The sequence below is a fragment of the Macrotis lagotis genome, chromosome 1 (genome assembly GCF_037893015.1).
Source record: "Macrotis lagotis isolate mMagLag1 chromosome 1, bilby.v1.9.chrom.fasta, whole genome shotgun sequence".
Lineage (NCBI taxonomy): Eukaryota > Metazoa > Chordata > Mammalia > Peramelemorphia > Peramelidae > Macrotis > Macrotis lagotis.
The window spans coordinates 760273310-760291346 of record NC_133658.1 but is presented as its reverse complement, the minus strand read 5'-3'; positions in this window follow the sequence as shown (position 1 = coordinate 760291346).

Sequence of the window (18037 nt, the reverse complement as noted above, 5' to 3'; positions counted from 1 at the left end):
TATGTTTTAGAAACAAAGCCATTAATCTCGTCCAAATTTCCCTCTCTGATTTGACAGGACCAAGTATGGATAAAGGATAACTGGTGGTGCAGTGAATACAGCACTGGAACTAGAATGAGGAAGATCTTAATTCAAATCCTGACTCAAGCCCAGTGGATAGAGCACTGAACTTAGAGACAGGAGGAGGAGAGTTCAAATCCAGCCTCAGAGACTGACTAGCTATGTGAGCTTGAGCAAGTCATTTAATCCTATTTGCCTTGAATTCAGGGCAATTTCCAGTCATTCTGATTCATATATGGTCACTGGATCCACATGGCTCTGGAAGAGAAAGTGAGACTGATGACAGCACAGTACCCCCCTTACTCCAATTCATGTGCTTGTCATCACATCAATGCCCTGATGTCATGGTCGTCTTTGAGAATGAAGGACAAACATCATATTTATTAGTTTTGTGACTCTGAGTCAATTAACCTCGGCTGCCCTTAGTTTCCTCAGTGGTGAAATGGAGGCAATACTCATATCTGTATCACAAGTATGAGAATCAAATGAGATATTTGTAAAGAGGACTTAGCAGTATCTACCACTGCTTATAATTCTTATTCCTTTCTAATCCCTTGTTTTACTCCATGATTGCCAAATTACTTCTGAGGTCAAAAGTCTTCAAAGACTGAGGATATTCTAATATGGTCTATGTACAAATGCCAACTCTAGAGCAATGAATATATTCAATAGCCTTGGAGGTGGTATTCCATATGTTCTTCTGAATCCGTGCATATACCATGCATACATAAAATTTGTATGTATTCTCATGCACATGTAAATGTATATATATATATATATATATATATATATATATATATATATATATATATATACACACACACACATTTACATCCATAAACCTCAACAAGTATTTATTAAATTCCAATTTCTTAACCTCTGTGTATATAAAGATGACAACATTAGCAAAAAGAAATGCTCCCTCACTCCAAAGAATTTATATTCTACTAGGAAAGCTATGTACAAGGAATAAGTACATGAAAAAAGATGAGGAGGTATAGGTACATTGTTGCCTAGTTTCTCCCATTTAGATAGACTAATCCTTAGACAATAGACATGTAGTCATTAACTAGGGCCACATTCAAGTTCTTTTAGTATTGCAAGACCTGCCAGCATTTGCAATATGCTTTGATAGATTCTGAGATTCCAGGCTTTCCTCAGCACTACATTATTTTCTTTGGTTAACATAATATATTATCACTAGGAAAAAATAATAAATATTTGCTGAATTAAACCATGAATTCAGAGAAAAGGAAAAACCAGTAAAATCACCTGTTGATTGTCAAGCTGTCAAACAAACTCAATATATTGAATTTTTCATCTTTCCAGTATGTTAATACATTAATCTAGCTTCTAGTTATAGATTTAAAAATATTGGTCTGTTTATTTTCTGGGCTTAGCCTAGAAATGTTTTGCACTCTTGTGGCGCTACAAATAATGAAAGGATACAAGAGAAATATAGAATGAATGTTTTGTGATAACTAGAGTCAACCAAGCTGTCAGATGAGGGGTTGTGCCAGAAATGACAGGAAAGTCTATGTACATATTAAAACTTCCCTTTACTGAGTAGAATTTCTCAATCCATCAGCACAACTAATTGCTGTTGTCATATATTGTTTTGATTTTATAATTGTCAATAAAAATAAAATCTTAATTTTTATCCAAATCCCTTCCAAAATTCTCTCCTTATAAAATATAAACATTAGATCCTTAGCATTTTCAAGAATCACCACATGTACTTTTTGAAGACAGAAAAGAGTTGGTCTCTATATCTGTACCATGTGTTCTGTATCAAATGATCTTCACTGGAGTTCCAAATAAGGACATGAATTCTGACTCCGGAGTCCTTTTGCATTTGGAAAACAAGACCATTGACACTGAAAAAAGCTGCAAATCCCCCAAGAACTCTGAAGCAACCCAGAGAGAGACAGTTATAGAAAGGTCATGGAGCAGGCAAAGTGTGGCTGTCTTTTTAAGAGGCTCTGGCTAAGTGTAAGAGCATTAATAACATCTGGGACAATATGAGCCAGTGAGCCCTCATCAAATCAGCAATGCAGGATACAGCTTGTTGATCTGGAAGGCCCAAGGAAGAATATTGTCCCAGTGAAAATAATGGAGTAAGTCTGGCAGTTCACCTTCCTTCGGCTCCTGATCTCGGGGAGTAGGAGGGGGAGGGGCTCTCTCCAGGTGCTGACAGAAGCAGAGGGTCAGACCAGCTGACCAAATGGTCAAATCCATTATGTCAAATCTGCTTGCAGTTGGGAGAGGGGGAACAAATCATCTAATGTTATTTATTTTAGAAACCTTCATGGTCAGGCAAAAGTTCTCTAATTAGCAAGCCCTGGAGACACAAAAAAAAACTTGCTGGGTCCTGAAGACAATCGCCCAGCTATGACCTGAAGTATCCCAATCGCACCCCTAAATACAATAATAATTAGAATCTGTGAAAGAAGCTAAAGGGCTTCTGTGCCAAATTTCCATGGCTGCCATTGCCCACTGGGGTGAGGCACCACAGCTTATATTTGCTTGGGGAGATTTTCTCTGAACAGCTGGGGTGATGTCTGTTTATTTTGTTTTCTATGTGAACAGAATACAATAAATTAAAAGAATCAAAACAGACCTAAAGTTCTGACCTAGAAGACTGTCTTTATCTGACAGGCTCATAATTATGTAATTTTGCTTTGTTTTGTTTTACTTTACAAAGCATTTCATATACATTATATCTTTTAAAACTCATATCAATCTTTAAAAATGTATGTGATTTCATTAAAAAGCTGGAAATTACTTTCTTACTTTGTGTTGTGTTTTTTTTTCCCTCATAAGCAAATGAACCCCCTATCCCAAGAGAGAGGAAGGTGATAACTCAGTGCTCTGTTTACCTGAATGGTTTCCTCAACCATGTGGCATCTATTGTACTCCCCAATATACTGAATTTTATTACTTCATGAGTCTTTGTTATTGATGTTATATAAGGCACTATGAAAAATGTCCAGGTGTGAATGGACAAATAATTTAATCCATTGTTTAATTTTAAAAAGAGATAAGGTATAATTGTATTAAAGTTCAGAATTTATTAAAATGTAAATTCAGTTATGGCTTTCTCAAGTACATAAGCTCATCGTTTTGCTTTAACCAAAAATATTTTTTCTTTCCTCTCTAATTTATTTTGTATCTTGATGCTAAAAAGCATTAAGCATTCTTCTCTGAATCTGGAGAGGTTATGTTTACTTAGACAGACATACACACAATATACATGTGTATTGTGTGTATTTATTTCATTGTGTGTACATGTGTATGCTATATGCATGTCTTTGTATTCTCTGAATTCTATAGCACTTATGTGGTGCTTTAAAGTTTTCCAAGTACTTTTCTGAAAACAACTCTGGGGGAAAATAAGTTACCAATGTCCATTCTTTCAATTACAAAAAATGAGAATCAAAGGAATTCAAAGATTTGTTTACATGGTTATTCAGGTATTTAGTGAAAAAGTCATGTTCTTGGCCACACATATAACCTCATTAAAAATTCCAGCACTCCTGCTTCAGAAGCTTACTAGATTTCTGACCATGGATCAATCATTTAATTTCTCAGAGAATTAATTTCCTCTACTATAAAATGAGAATAATCATAGAATCTAACTCAAAGGGATACTGTGAAGTTCTAAAGGTATAATGGATAATAAATGCTTTGCAAACAGAGGACTTTGTGACTATCATCATCATCATCATCATTATTGGTATGCAAACCTAATATTTCTTTGTGGTAACTTGAACTTCATCATTCTTTCCACTATACAAAGTTGCTGTCAAAATGAATTCCCCAGGAATACAGGTTCATTAATTCTGAATTATTTGTCCCACAAAGAAATATGAATTGAAAATGGAAGCATGCCAAAAGTATATGGGGAATTGGAGGTGGGCCAAGAGAAATGATTTAACCAAATAAAAGAACACCAATTCACAGATGTTAAACTAAGAACAATATTACAGTGCACAGATTGTTAACACAATCTATACATGACTGGCATTTATGAATCATATAAGATTATAAACATCAATTCCTGATAGCCTCAAACAAGTCAAAATTAACACAAAGATCAGCCGTACTAAAATTATTTCCCCCCCAAAATTAAAAGGAAAATAAAAAACAAAACAACAGCAACAGCAACAGCAACAAAAAGATGTCTTTGAAAAAAAATTTCTGCAGTATATTATATTAACATTTTTGTAAGTTGAAAGAGAATCAAAAATGTCCATAATTTTCTTGAGAGAATAATGTTTTTGTTACAATTACAGAATTCTATGTGGCTAAACAGCTTTAGTGTACTGCATCAATAGTTTGGTCATGGCAGTGTTGAAACTGATGTCCCCCATCCTCTGATGCAGGGATGCTTGCTAATGTCTTTTGTATCACAAAAAATTGCTTTGGAATAAGTAGCAGTTAAAATAAAAAAAAACTTCATCTTTTTGAGCAACTGGAAAGACAGTTTCAGGAAGATGGTACTGAAATCGTTCTTTGCTAAAGACACAACAACAGATTGGACTAATTTCTCCATTCTTGGGAGTTCCCATTCCTTCCCACCCCACCAAAACATTTGGGCATTGAAAACAACAGGTGAGGTTTGAAAAATGAATATACTAGGTTGATAAACTACAACCCTTATGAATTTATGTAATCTCACTATCAGAAAGTTAATTGCTATTTTTTATTGATACAGATTCAGTGAATATCCTTCATGCTTTCTGACCCACAGGATTTTGTTTTTGTTTGTTTTAAACTTTAAAATAGATTGTCTTTTCTAGAATGGTCTCATATTTCAGTAAAAATATGAAATGAATTGTATGTGCATGGGGTATGGGGAGGTGTAGTAGAAAGGAGGAAGGTTGACTATAATGCCCTCAGTCTATGCAACAATGATCAAGGTGATTGTAAAGATACATAAGATCTTCCTGTATAATTGGGGGAGGTTCCTTTAACTTGAAAATTTGGATCCTAAAGAATTTGCAGAGGTATACAGATTAGTCATTTTAGGTGTGAAGAATTAGGAATAAGGAAAAGAGATACATAAGAGATAATTTTGTAAAGTGTTCATCAGATTCTGAAGTGTTTTTTTTTTGTTTTTGTTTTTTGTCTTGTTTTGTTTTGTTGGATGGGGATAACATTGTCCATAGCTGGTGTAGTACAGTTATCCTAATTCTCTGTACTGCTGACAGGAGCAATTATATTTGACCTTACAAATTTTCCTTATCTGTAAAATGGTAAGTGTACTCTGAAAGAGATCTAAATAATCTCTGTAATTCTTCTGTCTCTCTACACTCGTGATCCAGTTATCTCTCTCTTCTACATCTAAAAAGAGAAATCAAACATCATAGATGGCCTGGTTTAAAATCTTACTTTTTCCATTTATCAGCTATATGATCTTAGGGTGTTACTTAACTTCTCACCCTCAGTTACCTCATGTTTATTCAAAATAAACATGGCAAGAAATCCCATAAGTTATATCAGATCTCACACAACAGAAACAGAGAATTCTGGGTCACTTTCTGAATCTCCATAGCTCCAGAATGTTATCATTTAGGAGATTATCTTCCCACCTATGTTGTAAGCACATAAATCATTTGCATGTTGTCTCTCTAGAAGAATGGGAGATCCTTAAGAGCCAGAAAATGTTTTTATCTTTCTTTGTATTCCTGGAATTAACACATTTTCTGGCACATAGTAATTAAGTCCCTAGATCCTATATGAGTCATTTACCAGAAAGAATAAATCTCCAAACATATTATCTTTTGACAACATAAAAGATGAGTGAATACCATGGCATAATGCATTTTTAAATATCCTAGATAAAGAGAATGACATAAGTGTAGATTGTTGCACGACAAAATTCCATTAATAATAAAAAACTGAACCTTAGGAAAGGTTTATCCTCTATAATGAACCTCATGTAGCTGCTTATTTTAAGGTCTAGCTGAGTCTTAGAATAGGCCACTTAGTTTTACTCTTCTGATGAATGAAAAACATTAAAAGTGAAGAACTCGATAAGGCATCTAAGGAAGATGTTCAGAAAATACGAAGGCTTTAGTAGCCACAGTCAGAAAGTGTTTCTTAAGGTGATTCCAATCATTGATAATGTATCCCATAGAAATCAACAGTGACTGAAATTTCTGGCTCCTAAAATAAATGTGGGCAGGCTTAAAAACTGACCAAACCCAGTAACTAAAATCAGAATTGACCTCCCTTTTCTGGTTATGCTAGTTTTGCCTCTCCCAGAAATTAATGTTGTAGAGATGTCTGAAGTTGGTCCCATACCACTGCAAATATATTCCATCAGGACCATTCTTTTTGAGTTGGGAATTCTAATGATTCTTCTTTTTTTTCCACTTTTAACTTTATGTATGTATGTAATTGTTTATTTATTTATTTGTTTGTTTGTTTGTTTGTTTATTTATTTTGAGGTTTACAATTTTTCCCCTTATCTCACTTTCCTCCTCCCACCCTCCACAGAAGATCTGTTAGTCTTTATATTGTTTCCATGGTACATATTGATCTAAACTGAATCTGATGAGAGAAAAATCATATCCTTAAGGAAAAAATAAAGTATAAGAGAGAGCAAAATTACATAATAATATAATGTTTTTTTAAAATTTAAATTAAAGGTAACAGTCTTTGGACTTCGTTCAAATTCCACAATCCTTTGTCTGGATACAAGGGTATTCTCCATCACAGATATCCCAAAATTGTGCCTGATTGCTGCACTGATGGAATGAGCAAGTACATTAAGGTTACTCATCACCCCCTTGTTGATGTTAGGTTGTACAATGTTCTTCTGGTTCTGCTCATCTCACTCCGCATCAAGTCATGCAAATCATTGCAGGCTTACCTGGAATTCTATTGATTGTTAAGTATGGTTTTCATTAAGTATTTTTTTCAAGTTCTAAAACCCTCATGATTATGATTTGATGGCTTCTGAATTACTTATGTCTAAAACACCTTGTCTATTAGATATTGATACTGTTGAATTTAGGAAAACCCTTCTTTCAGTCCAGTGAATAGGAGACTATCAAAAAGACAGGGTGGTTTAATGGATATGCAATTGGTTCCAAACACAGCTGGCTAGAAAATTAAAATCATGTTGATTCAATACTTTCTGGGTGAAAATTATGTGGAAATTTCATACATTTGCATGATAAGTTTGTAAAGGAAGAAAATGATATATTTTAACATCTAATGTTATGTGTATTATGATATATTTGCAAAAATCTAAAAAAATTATATATATACATATATATATACATATATATATATATACTTACAAATATAGTATAAATAAAAAGATATACGATATTTCCCCATGTATAAGACTTTCCTTAATTTGGGGGCCCGAAATTTGAAAAAAGTTATTACATAAAATTATTGAATTCAAGTTTTATTCATCATAAAATTCATGCAATTCTTCATCACTGTCAAAACTCCCACCCATTTGATTGTTCTCATGTGTGTTTGATGATGAATCACTGTCTTAGGAGAGACTCAGACTCTCTCCTCTCTGTGCTCTGGTCTGTGGTTGACTACAAGCACTCTCTGGGCAAATCTGGTGCATGTGCACATGCTTAGTCCAATCCATTTCATGAAACTGAAGCATCAATTGTGTCCTCCTTTGAGATCAGTCACTTCTTTTCATCAGCATTTCTTCTTGTATCATGCTGACCCATCTTTGTGGACACAGTAAATCCAATTGCCCTTTGCTCTTGAAGCCATCTCTTCAGCTCCCTCTCCAACTCAGGCCTTGTCTCTCATGAGCTTCTTAAGCTAGGTCATTTTCAGTAGGGTTTCTTCCTCCTGTAGCCTATGTGGAATTGTTTTCTCAGTTGGAGGAAGATCAAACTGACATTCAGCAGCACAATTTCCATTCACTTTTGTAAACTGGATCACTAGATGAAAATCATTTCTGAGCTATTTCTTGGCAGAATATGACAAAATGTAACCTAATATACCTATAACAAATGGGAGGCAATGTACACAAAGACAACTGTGAAAAAGCAGGAAGCATAAATAAAAATATCTACAAACAATGTATAAGATGATTCCAGTCTTTAGAACCCAAATTTTTTGAAAAAGAGTGTGTCATGCATGAGGAAATATGGTAGTTGCATAAGAAAAACCTAAACCAGTTATCTTATTAAGAATACAAAGGAATTTCTAGGGGCAGAGTCAAGATGGGAGGAATACAGGAATGCATCAACTAAAAGCTCTCCCATATTTCTGTCCATACAACAATAAAATAATGACTCAAATTATATTCTATAGTTGCAGATCCAAGAAAAAAAGTAGATTGAGGTGCTTTTCCAACCCAAGATAGTTTAGCATGTCAGAAACAGAGATCATTGTGAGGAGGCAGAGGCTTACATAGAACCCACAGGAATGAAACACCAGTGTTGGGAATGGATGGTGGCAATAGAAGTAACAATAAAGTTTCAGGAGCTTTTAGACCAGAAACAGAGAAAAGGGGATACCTGAAGAACAATATTACTTTTGGTCCCAAGAGTGACAGTGCCCTGAGAAGCAGTATTGATTGGAATCCCAGATATCAGGGACACTTCCTGAGTAAGTAGAACAGTTCAGATCAAGAGGGAAGTGACCATACCTCTCCCTAGAGAGAGAGAGTGCTCCATCTGCCCCTTGGGGCTCCATTTTTGAAACACCAACATCTTCCAAAGACCAAGATGGTTTGGCTGTATCCCACAAGTTCTGGTGTGTCTATCATTATTGTCTTGGTTGAAAGTTGATGATTATTTCTATGACTTGTTGATTGATCCACTTATTAATTAAAATTAGATTATTTAGTTTCCAATTACATTTTACTTTCTCTTTCCATGACTCTATTTCATGGATTTTTATTGCATTATGATCTGAAATGGATACATTTATTTTAACTGATTTTCTGCATTTAATTGTAAGGTTTTTATGCTCTAGTACATAGTCAATTTTTGTGTCAGTGTCAGGCACTGCATAGAAAAATGTATATATGTATATATATTCCTTCCTATCTCCATTTGATTTTCTCCATAGATCTATGATATTTTAGTTTTCTAAAATTCATTTCACCTTCATTTGAATAAATGGAGTTTTCCTTAAAACTCATAAGTAGAATCTATCTAAAACCACCAGCAAGCATTATATGTAATGGGGATAAATTAAGAATATTTCTAATGAAACCAGGAGTGAAACAAGAATGCTCATTATCACCATTACTATTCAATATAGTATGAGAAATATTACCTTTATCAATAAGAGATGAAAAAGAAATTGAAGGAATTAGAATTGGCAATAAGGAAACAAAGCTTACATTCTATGCAAATGATATGATGTTATATTTAAGAAACCCTAAAAAATCTTCCAAAAATTATTTTAAACAATTATCAGCTTCAGCAAAATGGCAGGATATAAATTAAACCCACATAAATCATCAGCATTTCTATATATAAACCACAAAGCCCAAGGACAAGAGATAAAAGAGAAATTCCATTTGAAGTAACTACAGACAACATAAAATACATGGGATTCTACCTCCCACAACAAAGCCAAAAACTATAAGAACATGATAACAAAGAACTTTTCAACAAAAAAATAAAGACAGATCTTCAATTGGAATAACTTCAATTGCTCAAAGGTAGACCAGGCTAATATAATAAAAAACTATTATTCTACCTAAATTAATTATTTATTCAGATCCATACCAATCAAACTACCAAACACTATTTTACAAAGCTAGAAAATATAGTAACAAAATTTATTTGGAGCAACAAAATGTCAGGAATATCAAGTTAATTAATGAAAATGCAAAGAAAGGTACAAAATTATGAAGCAGCATTCATCAAAAATCATCAACACTGTCTGGTACTAGCTAAGACATAGAGAAGTAGATCATTGGATTAGATTAGTCACAAAAGAAGTATTAGTAAATGACTATAGTAATCCACTATTTGATAAACCCAAAGAGACTAGCTTCTGTGACAAAAATGCACTATTTGACAAAATCTTGTGGAGAAAGTGAAAAATAGTATGGCAAGAACTAGGCATGGATTTGCATCTCACACTTTTTACCAAAATAAGGTTGAAATGGTTACAAGAATTAGAGGAGACCAATTAAAAGAACAAGGGATACTCTATCACATCTTTAGAGAGGGGGGGAATTTTATAAACTAAACAAGAGTTAGAGAGCTTTATAAATTGAAAAATGGATTACTTCAAATATTTTAAAATAAAAACTTTTGCAAAAATAAGACCAATGCAGCCAAGTATAGAAGGCAGGACACCTATGTACTTTAGTAGATAGAGAACCAATATAGGTGTCAGAATTTCCATTCGGTCTCAGACATTTAATAATTACCTAGCTGTGTAAATGTGGGTAAGTAACTTAACCCCATGGTCTTGCAAATAAACACAAAAAAAAAATAAAAAATGAAATAAGGAAGCTTATAAATAATGTTCAAAGCTAGTGTTTCTGATAAAGGACTCATTTATAAAATATTTAAAAGAGAATTGAATCAAATTTGTAAGATTACAAGCTATTCTCCAATTGATAAATGGTCAAAGGATATAAATAGGTAGTTTTCAGATTAAGAAATTAAAGCTATTTATATTCATTTAAAAAAATGTTCCAAATAAATTTTGGTTAAAGAGAAAAACAAATTAAAACAACTATGAGGTACTATCTCACACCTATCATATTGGCTAAGGTGACAAAAAAGGAAAATGATCAGTGTTAGAGAGTATGTGAGAAAATTGGGGGACTAATGCATTGATGGTGGAGTTGTGAAATGATTCAACCATTCTGGAGAGAAATTTGGAACTATGTCCAAAGGGCAATAAAACTGTGGATACCTTTTGATCTAAAAGGTCACTACTTGATCTATATCCCAAAGAAATCATAAAAAAATGGGAAATGTTCCACATGTCCAGACATTTTTTATAGTATACATTTTGTAGTGGCAGAGAATTAGAAATTGAGGGAATATCCATAAGTGGGGAATAACTAAGCAAGCTGTGTTATATAAATGTTATGGAGCACATTGTCCTTTAAGAAGTCATGAGAAGTCAGAGTCAAGATGATAGAGTAAAGGTAGGAAATCCCAGAAGCTCTCCCCTAGACCACTCCAAATGTCTTTAAATTATAACTCTGACCAAATTCTAGAGTGGTGTAACTCATACAAAGACTTAGTGAAACAATTCTGCAGCCCAAGATAATTTGGAAGATCCTTCCACAGGGTTGGAAAGAACCCCAGCAGAGCTGAGAGTAGATCGAACCAGCTCCAGGCATCTAGGAATAGCCCACTGGAGGCCTGGTTCACTTGCGTCTGTGAGAGTGGGGATAGTCTCCATACCTCCCAGGCCAGGGATTGCCAAGGACAACTTGGGAGGTCAGTGGGAAACTCTGCTCCACCAAATTGAGCACAGAGCCAGGGACATCATGGTTTCTCAACACAGCCCTGACACTGGGAACTAGAAGCAGGTCTGAAGAGCCACCGGGCAACTAATTCCAGAGCACTCAGTTCATGGATAGTAAGAGAGTGATGAGGAGACTGTCAAGGTCTTTCTGTTATCTCTGGAGTGTACCCTCTTGCTTTAACCATACTCAGATCCAAGTTTCAATCTGGGGTTCCATACTGCCTTAGCATAGCAGGGACCCTCCTCACAGTTCTAAGGCAGAGGGGAGTACTTGGGGTCAGCCACAGACCAGAGAATAGGCTAGAAGAGCAGTCAGTTTCTCACAGGACCTTGAAGGAATTGAGTTCCCAGTGTGGGGGGAGGGATGGTGACCTGACAAACAGCTGCTAAAACCCTCAAAAACTTAGGAAAGTGAATGCTCCAATGTGGAAGCAGAATCACATCTTAAACAAGAGTTAAAATCAAGTCATGGGCTGAGGAAATGAGAAAACAACAAAAGAAAAAGAATCTGACCATAGAGAATTACTTTGATCCCATGGAGGATCAAAATACATACCAATTATTCAAAGTGTCTGCATCTAAAATCTCCAACAAAAATATGAATTGGTCTCAGGCTATGGAAGCTCTCAAAAGATATTTTGAAAATAAAGTAGGGGAGGTAGAGGGAAAATTGGAAAGAGAAATTAGAGCAATGTGGGAAAATGATGAAAACCAAGTCAACAGCTTGGTGAAACAGATATAAATATTGAAAAGATAACATTTTAAAAACCAGTTTAGGGCACATGGAATAAAGCAGTCTAAAATGTCATTGAGGAGAATATCTTAAAAAAAAAAACAGAATTGGCCAGATGAAAAAGGATATAAAAAATTCTCTGAAGAAAATAATTCCTTCAAATGTAAAATGGGGTAAGGGAAGCTGATGGCTTTATGAGAAATCAATAAACAATAAAACAAAATAAAAAAATTAAAAATATATAAGAAAATATGAAATGGCTCATTGGAAAAGCAACTTACCTAGCAAACTGATCCAAGAGAGATCTTTTAGAAATTATTGGACTACCTGAAAGTCATGACCAGGAAAAGAGTCTAGATTTCATTTTTCAAGACATTCTCCAGGAAAATTGCCCTGGTATTCTAGAAGCAGGTGGTAAAAGGGAAATTGAGGGAATCCACTGATCACTTCCTAAAAGATATCCCCAAAATAAAGAAACTGCAGGAATATTAAAGCCAAATTCCAGAACTCATGTCAAGGAGAAAATATTACAAGTAGGCAGTATGAAACAATTCAAATAACATGGAGCTACAGTCCAGATTACACAGAATTTAGCAATGCCTACCTTACAGGCTCATCGGGCTTTCAATATGACATTCCAAAAGAATCAACTGCCTAGGAAAACTGACCATCCTCCTTCAGGGGAAAAGATGGACATTCAATGAAATAGGGAACTTTCAGACATTCCTGATGTCATGATCAGAGCTGAAAGAACGTTTTATCTTTAAGTATAGAACTCAGGTGAATCAAAGAGGAGGTGGACAGCGGCTAGGTGGTGTACTGGATAAAGCACTGGGCTTGGAGTCAGGAGTACCTGGGTTCAAATCTGGTCTCAGACACTTAATAATCACTTAGCCATGTGGCCTTGGGCAAGCCACTTAACCCCATTTGCCTTGCAAAAACCTACAAAACAAAAACAAAACATAGAGGAGGTGGACAGGAAGGACAAACTATAAGAAATTTAATGATGTCAAACTGCTTGTATTCCTGCAAGGGAAAATGATGCTGATAACTCATATGAACCTTCTCATTTATTAGAGCAGTTGGATCTGGCATAGGAGGGAGCCGAATATGAAGCTATAATATATTATAAAGATGAGATTAATAGATAAGAAAGGAATGTACTGGGAGAAAGCAAATGGAGAAGTAGAATGGGCTAAGAAATTTCATGTCATGAAGGCAAGTAAAAGCTTTTGCAAAGGAGTGAGAGGCGGGGAAGGTGAGGGGGGAAATGAGTGGATCTTTATTCTCATCAGAAGTGATGCAGTCAAGAAGTAATATACCCCATTCAATAGGGTATAGAAATCTATCTTACCCTAGAGGGAAATAAAAGGAGTGGAAGGGGAAGGAATAAAGGGGACAAGGCAGGATGTAGTTGATATAAGAGAGGAAAGATCATGGGAGAGAGTAGTTGGATACAGCACACTTTTGGGGAGGGACAGGGTGAAAAGAGAGAGAAAATAAATTACATGGGAGTGGGGAGAAATAGGATGGAGGAAAACACAGCTGGGGATAGCAACTGGGAAAAAATATTGAGGCAACTTCTCTGAAGGATTTATAGTAAAGAATGCAATCCATTACAAAGAAGGAGCTAATGGTATCTGAATACAGACTGAATTACACCTTGTTTTCCCTTTCATTTCATTTTTTCTCGAGGGTTCCCTATCTTTGTGGGGGAAGGGGGGATTATATTTACCTTTACAACAAGACTATTGTAGTAATTTGGGAAAAAAAGGAACTATGAGAAGCCAGACTTTAGAAAAGCAGGGAAGGGCGGTGGATAGAGGACCAGTCCTAGAGTCAGGAGTACCTGAGTTCAAATCTAGCCTCAGACACTTAATAATTACCTAGCTGTGTGGCCTTGGCAAGTCATTCAACTCCATGGCCTTGCAAAACCCCCTCCCCCCCCAAAAAAAAAGGAAAAAAGAAAAGCAGGGAAAGATTTGCATGATTTGATGCTGTATGAAGTGAGAATGGGATGTATCAATAACACTGTGAGATGATGGAGGCAGTTCCTCCTCCTGAATTCACTGATTAAGAGCAATCCTCAGAGACCTGGTATGGAAAATGCCATTCACATCCAGAGGGGGGAAAAACTATAATGTCTGAATGCAGAGCAAAACAAAATATTTTCATTTCTTAAAATTTTCTCTATTTATTTTCTTTCTTTATCATGTATTTCCCCTTTTGTCCTAATTCCTCTTCTGTTATGGTAAAGGTAAAACACAGTTGTACATGTTCAACCTATACAAATTATTTGCCACCATGGGGAGTGGAGAGGAAATGTAAGGTATTAGGAAAATTAGGAAAGATAGGGTGTTAGAAAAATAGAACTCATAAAATTGAAAGTGGAGGAATATGTGCTAATGTTACTTTGAAATGTTTTCCCTTTTTCAGATGGATAAATTTTACTTTTTAATGTGTTATGATAAAATATGATAAAATTTAAAATCAAAAAATAATAATTTTTGGCTAAGATAGAAAAGTAGTAAATATTAAACCACTCCACTGAAAATAGGAAGTTCAACTTTTTCCTTGAAAGAATGTGCTAAATTTTAAAGGGTAATTGGTTCTTGGTTTTAATCCAAGGTCCTTTGACCTCCACAATAACATATCCCAGACCCTCTTGATCCTTTAATGTTGAAACTGATGAGTCCTGTTTACATGATTGTGTTTCCTTATTATTTAGATTACATATCTTCAGCTGCTTTCAGTATTTTTTTTCTTTTTTGAGATTTCTGAAATTTGGCTACAATATTCCTTGGAAATTTTATTCTGGGACCTCTTTCTGGTGGAGATCAGTTGATTCTTTCAAGGACTATTTTGTCATCTTTTTCTAGAATATTAGGACTGATTTCCATGATAACTTCCCAAAAGATATTTTTCCAAACTCTTTTTTTTTATTGAGGCTTTCTCAGATGGGTCAATAGTTCTTAAATTATCTCTTCTGGATCTTCTAAATATTTTTTTCCTTTAAGTACTTTATATTTTTCCTCTATTTTTTCAGTCTTTTGGTTTTGTGTGATGGAATCTTGGTATCATAAGTCTTTGGTTTCCATTTGTCAAATTCTAATTTTCAGGGTCTTATTTTTTTCAGTTAGTTTTTGTATTTACTTTATATGTGTTAATGTTACTTTGAAATTGTTTTTTTTTCTTTTTAAGATGGTTTATTTTAATTTTTAATATGCTATAATTTTTTCTAGTTGGTCATTTTTTATATTTAAATGAGTGAATTTCTTCAATCAAGTTTTTATAGTGCTCTTGCATGGAATTCTCTTTCCCATTTTTCTTCTTTCTCTCTTTTTTGTTTTTTAAAACCAAAGCTCCTCCATGATGTTTCTTTGAATTTGAGTCCAATTCTTAAACTCCTTTGAGGCATTTTTTCATTGCTTTATTCTTCTAAGATGGCATTTTTATTGTCCCTAGCAGAATAGAAATTTTCTATGGTTAGGTTTTTTTGTTGTTTTTTTTTTTTTTTTTGCTTGAACATGATTTCTGGGACAAAGAGATTAATGTCCCAATATTTCTCTTCTGGGACCTGGATCTGGTCCCTGGCTTACCTTACCTTTGGTATTTCATATTTAGCGGTTTGCCCCCCCCCCACCTTTAAGGTAATTCTGACTTTCTGCTTGCCTATGATTTTGTCTAAGCAGTAGTTTATTCTCTGATCTAGGTTAGCCTAACCTAGTACCATCTTTTACACCAGAGCCTCCAGGGCTTGAACATTTTCTTCCAAGCCTGGTTTGAAATTCCTGCTGACCTGCTGCAAAGCTGACTTGCAGAGCCTCGACCTGAGCTGGGCTGTGGTTAAAAGTCTCTCTCTGACTTTCCAGTTCTCCCATCTGTGCTGAGCAATACTCCACCTTTACTCAAATGAAACAAACCCTTACTGAAGTTTCTCCATGATATCTTGAGTTGAGAACTTATTTCTGTTAAGGTCTGTATAGAGGTTTCATTTAAAATTGTTTTGGGAAAAACTCCAGGAGTTTCCTAGCTTCACATTGACATCATGGTTCCAACTCACAAAACTTCATTTATAGTCTTTTTTAAAATTTATTTTTATTAAAGATATTATTTGAGTTTTACAATTTCCCCCCAATCTTGCTTCCCTCCCCCCCCAGAAAGTACTCTGTCAGTTTTTACTTCGTTTCCATGTTGTACCTTCATCCAAATTGGGTGTGATGAGAGAGAAATCATATCCGTAGAGAAAAGACAAGAATTCTAAGAGGTAACAAGATCAGACAATAAGGTATCTGTTTTTTTTTCTAAATTAAAGGGAATAGTCCTTAAACTTTGTTCAAACTCCACAGCTCCTTATCTGGATACAGATGGCACTCTCCTTTGCAGACAGCCCAAAATTGCTCCCGATTGTTGCACTGATGGAATGAGCAAGTCCTTCAAGGATGATCATCACTCCCATGTTGCTGTTAGGGTATACAGTGCTTTTATGGTTATGCTCATCTCACTCAGGATCAGTTCATGCAAATCCCTCCAGGCTTCCCTGAAATCCCATCCCTCCTGGTTTCTCATAGAACAATAGTGTTCCATGACATACATATACCATACCTTGCTAAGCTATTCCCCAACTGAAGGACATTCAAATGATTTCCAATACTTTGCCACCACAAACAGGGCTGCTATAAATATTTTGGTACAAGTATGTTTTTACCCTTTTTCATCATCTCGTCAGGGTATAGAACCAGTAGTGATATTGCTGGGTCAAAGGGTATGCACATTTTTGTTGCCCTTTGGGCATAGTTCCAAATAGCTCTCCAGAAGGGTTGGATGAGTTCACAGCTCCACCAACAGGGTAATAGTGTCCCAGATTTCCCACATCCCTTCCAACAACAATCATTATCCTTCCTGGTCATACTGGGCAATCTGAGAGGTGTGAGGTGGTACCTCAGAGAAGCTTTAATTTTCATTTCTCTAATAATTAATGATTTAGAGCATTTTTTCATATGGCTATGGATTGCTTTGATCTCATCTGTAAATCGCCTTTGCATATCCTTTGACCATTTGTCAATTGGGGAATGGCTTTTTGTTTTAAAAATATGACTCAGTACTCTGTATATTTTAGAAATGAGTCCTTTGTCAGAATCATTAGTTGTAAAGATTGTTTCCCAATTTACTACATCTTTTGATCTTGATTACATTGGTTTTATCTGTGCAAAATCTTTTCAGTTTAAAGTAATCAAAATCATCTAATTGGCTTTTGGTGATGGCCTCCAACTCTTCCTTAGTCATAAACTGTTCCCCTTTCCATAGATCTGACAGGTAGACTCATCCTTGATCTTCTAATTTGCTTATGGTATTGTTTATTATGTCTATGTCCTGTAAAAATTTGGATCTTATCTTCGTAAAGGGTGTGAGGTGTTGCTTTAATCTAAGTTTCTTCCATACTAATTTCTAATTATCCCAGCAATTTTCATAAAATAGGGAGGTTTTATCCCAATGGCCGGACTCTTTCAGTTTATCAAACAGCAGATTACTATGATAATCTCCTGCTTTTACACCTAGTCTACTCCACTGGTCCACCACTCGATTTCTTAGCCATACCAAACAGTTTTGATGACTGATGCTTTATAATATAATTTTAGATTGGGTAGGGCTAAGCCACCTTCTTTTGCACTTTTTTTTCATTAAGGTCCTGGCAATTCTTGACTTTTTATTTCTCCATATGAATTTACTTACAATTATTTCTAACTCATTAAAGTACTTTTTTTGGAATTTTGATTGGTAGGGCACTAAACAGAT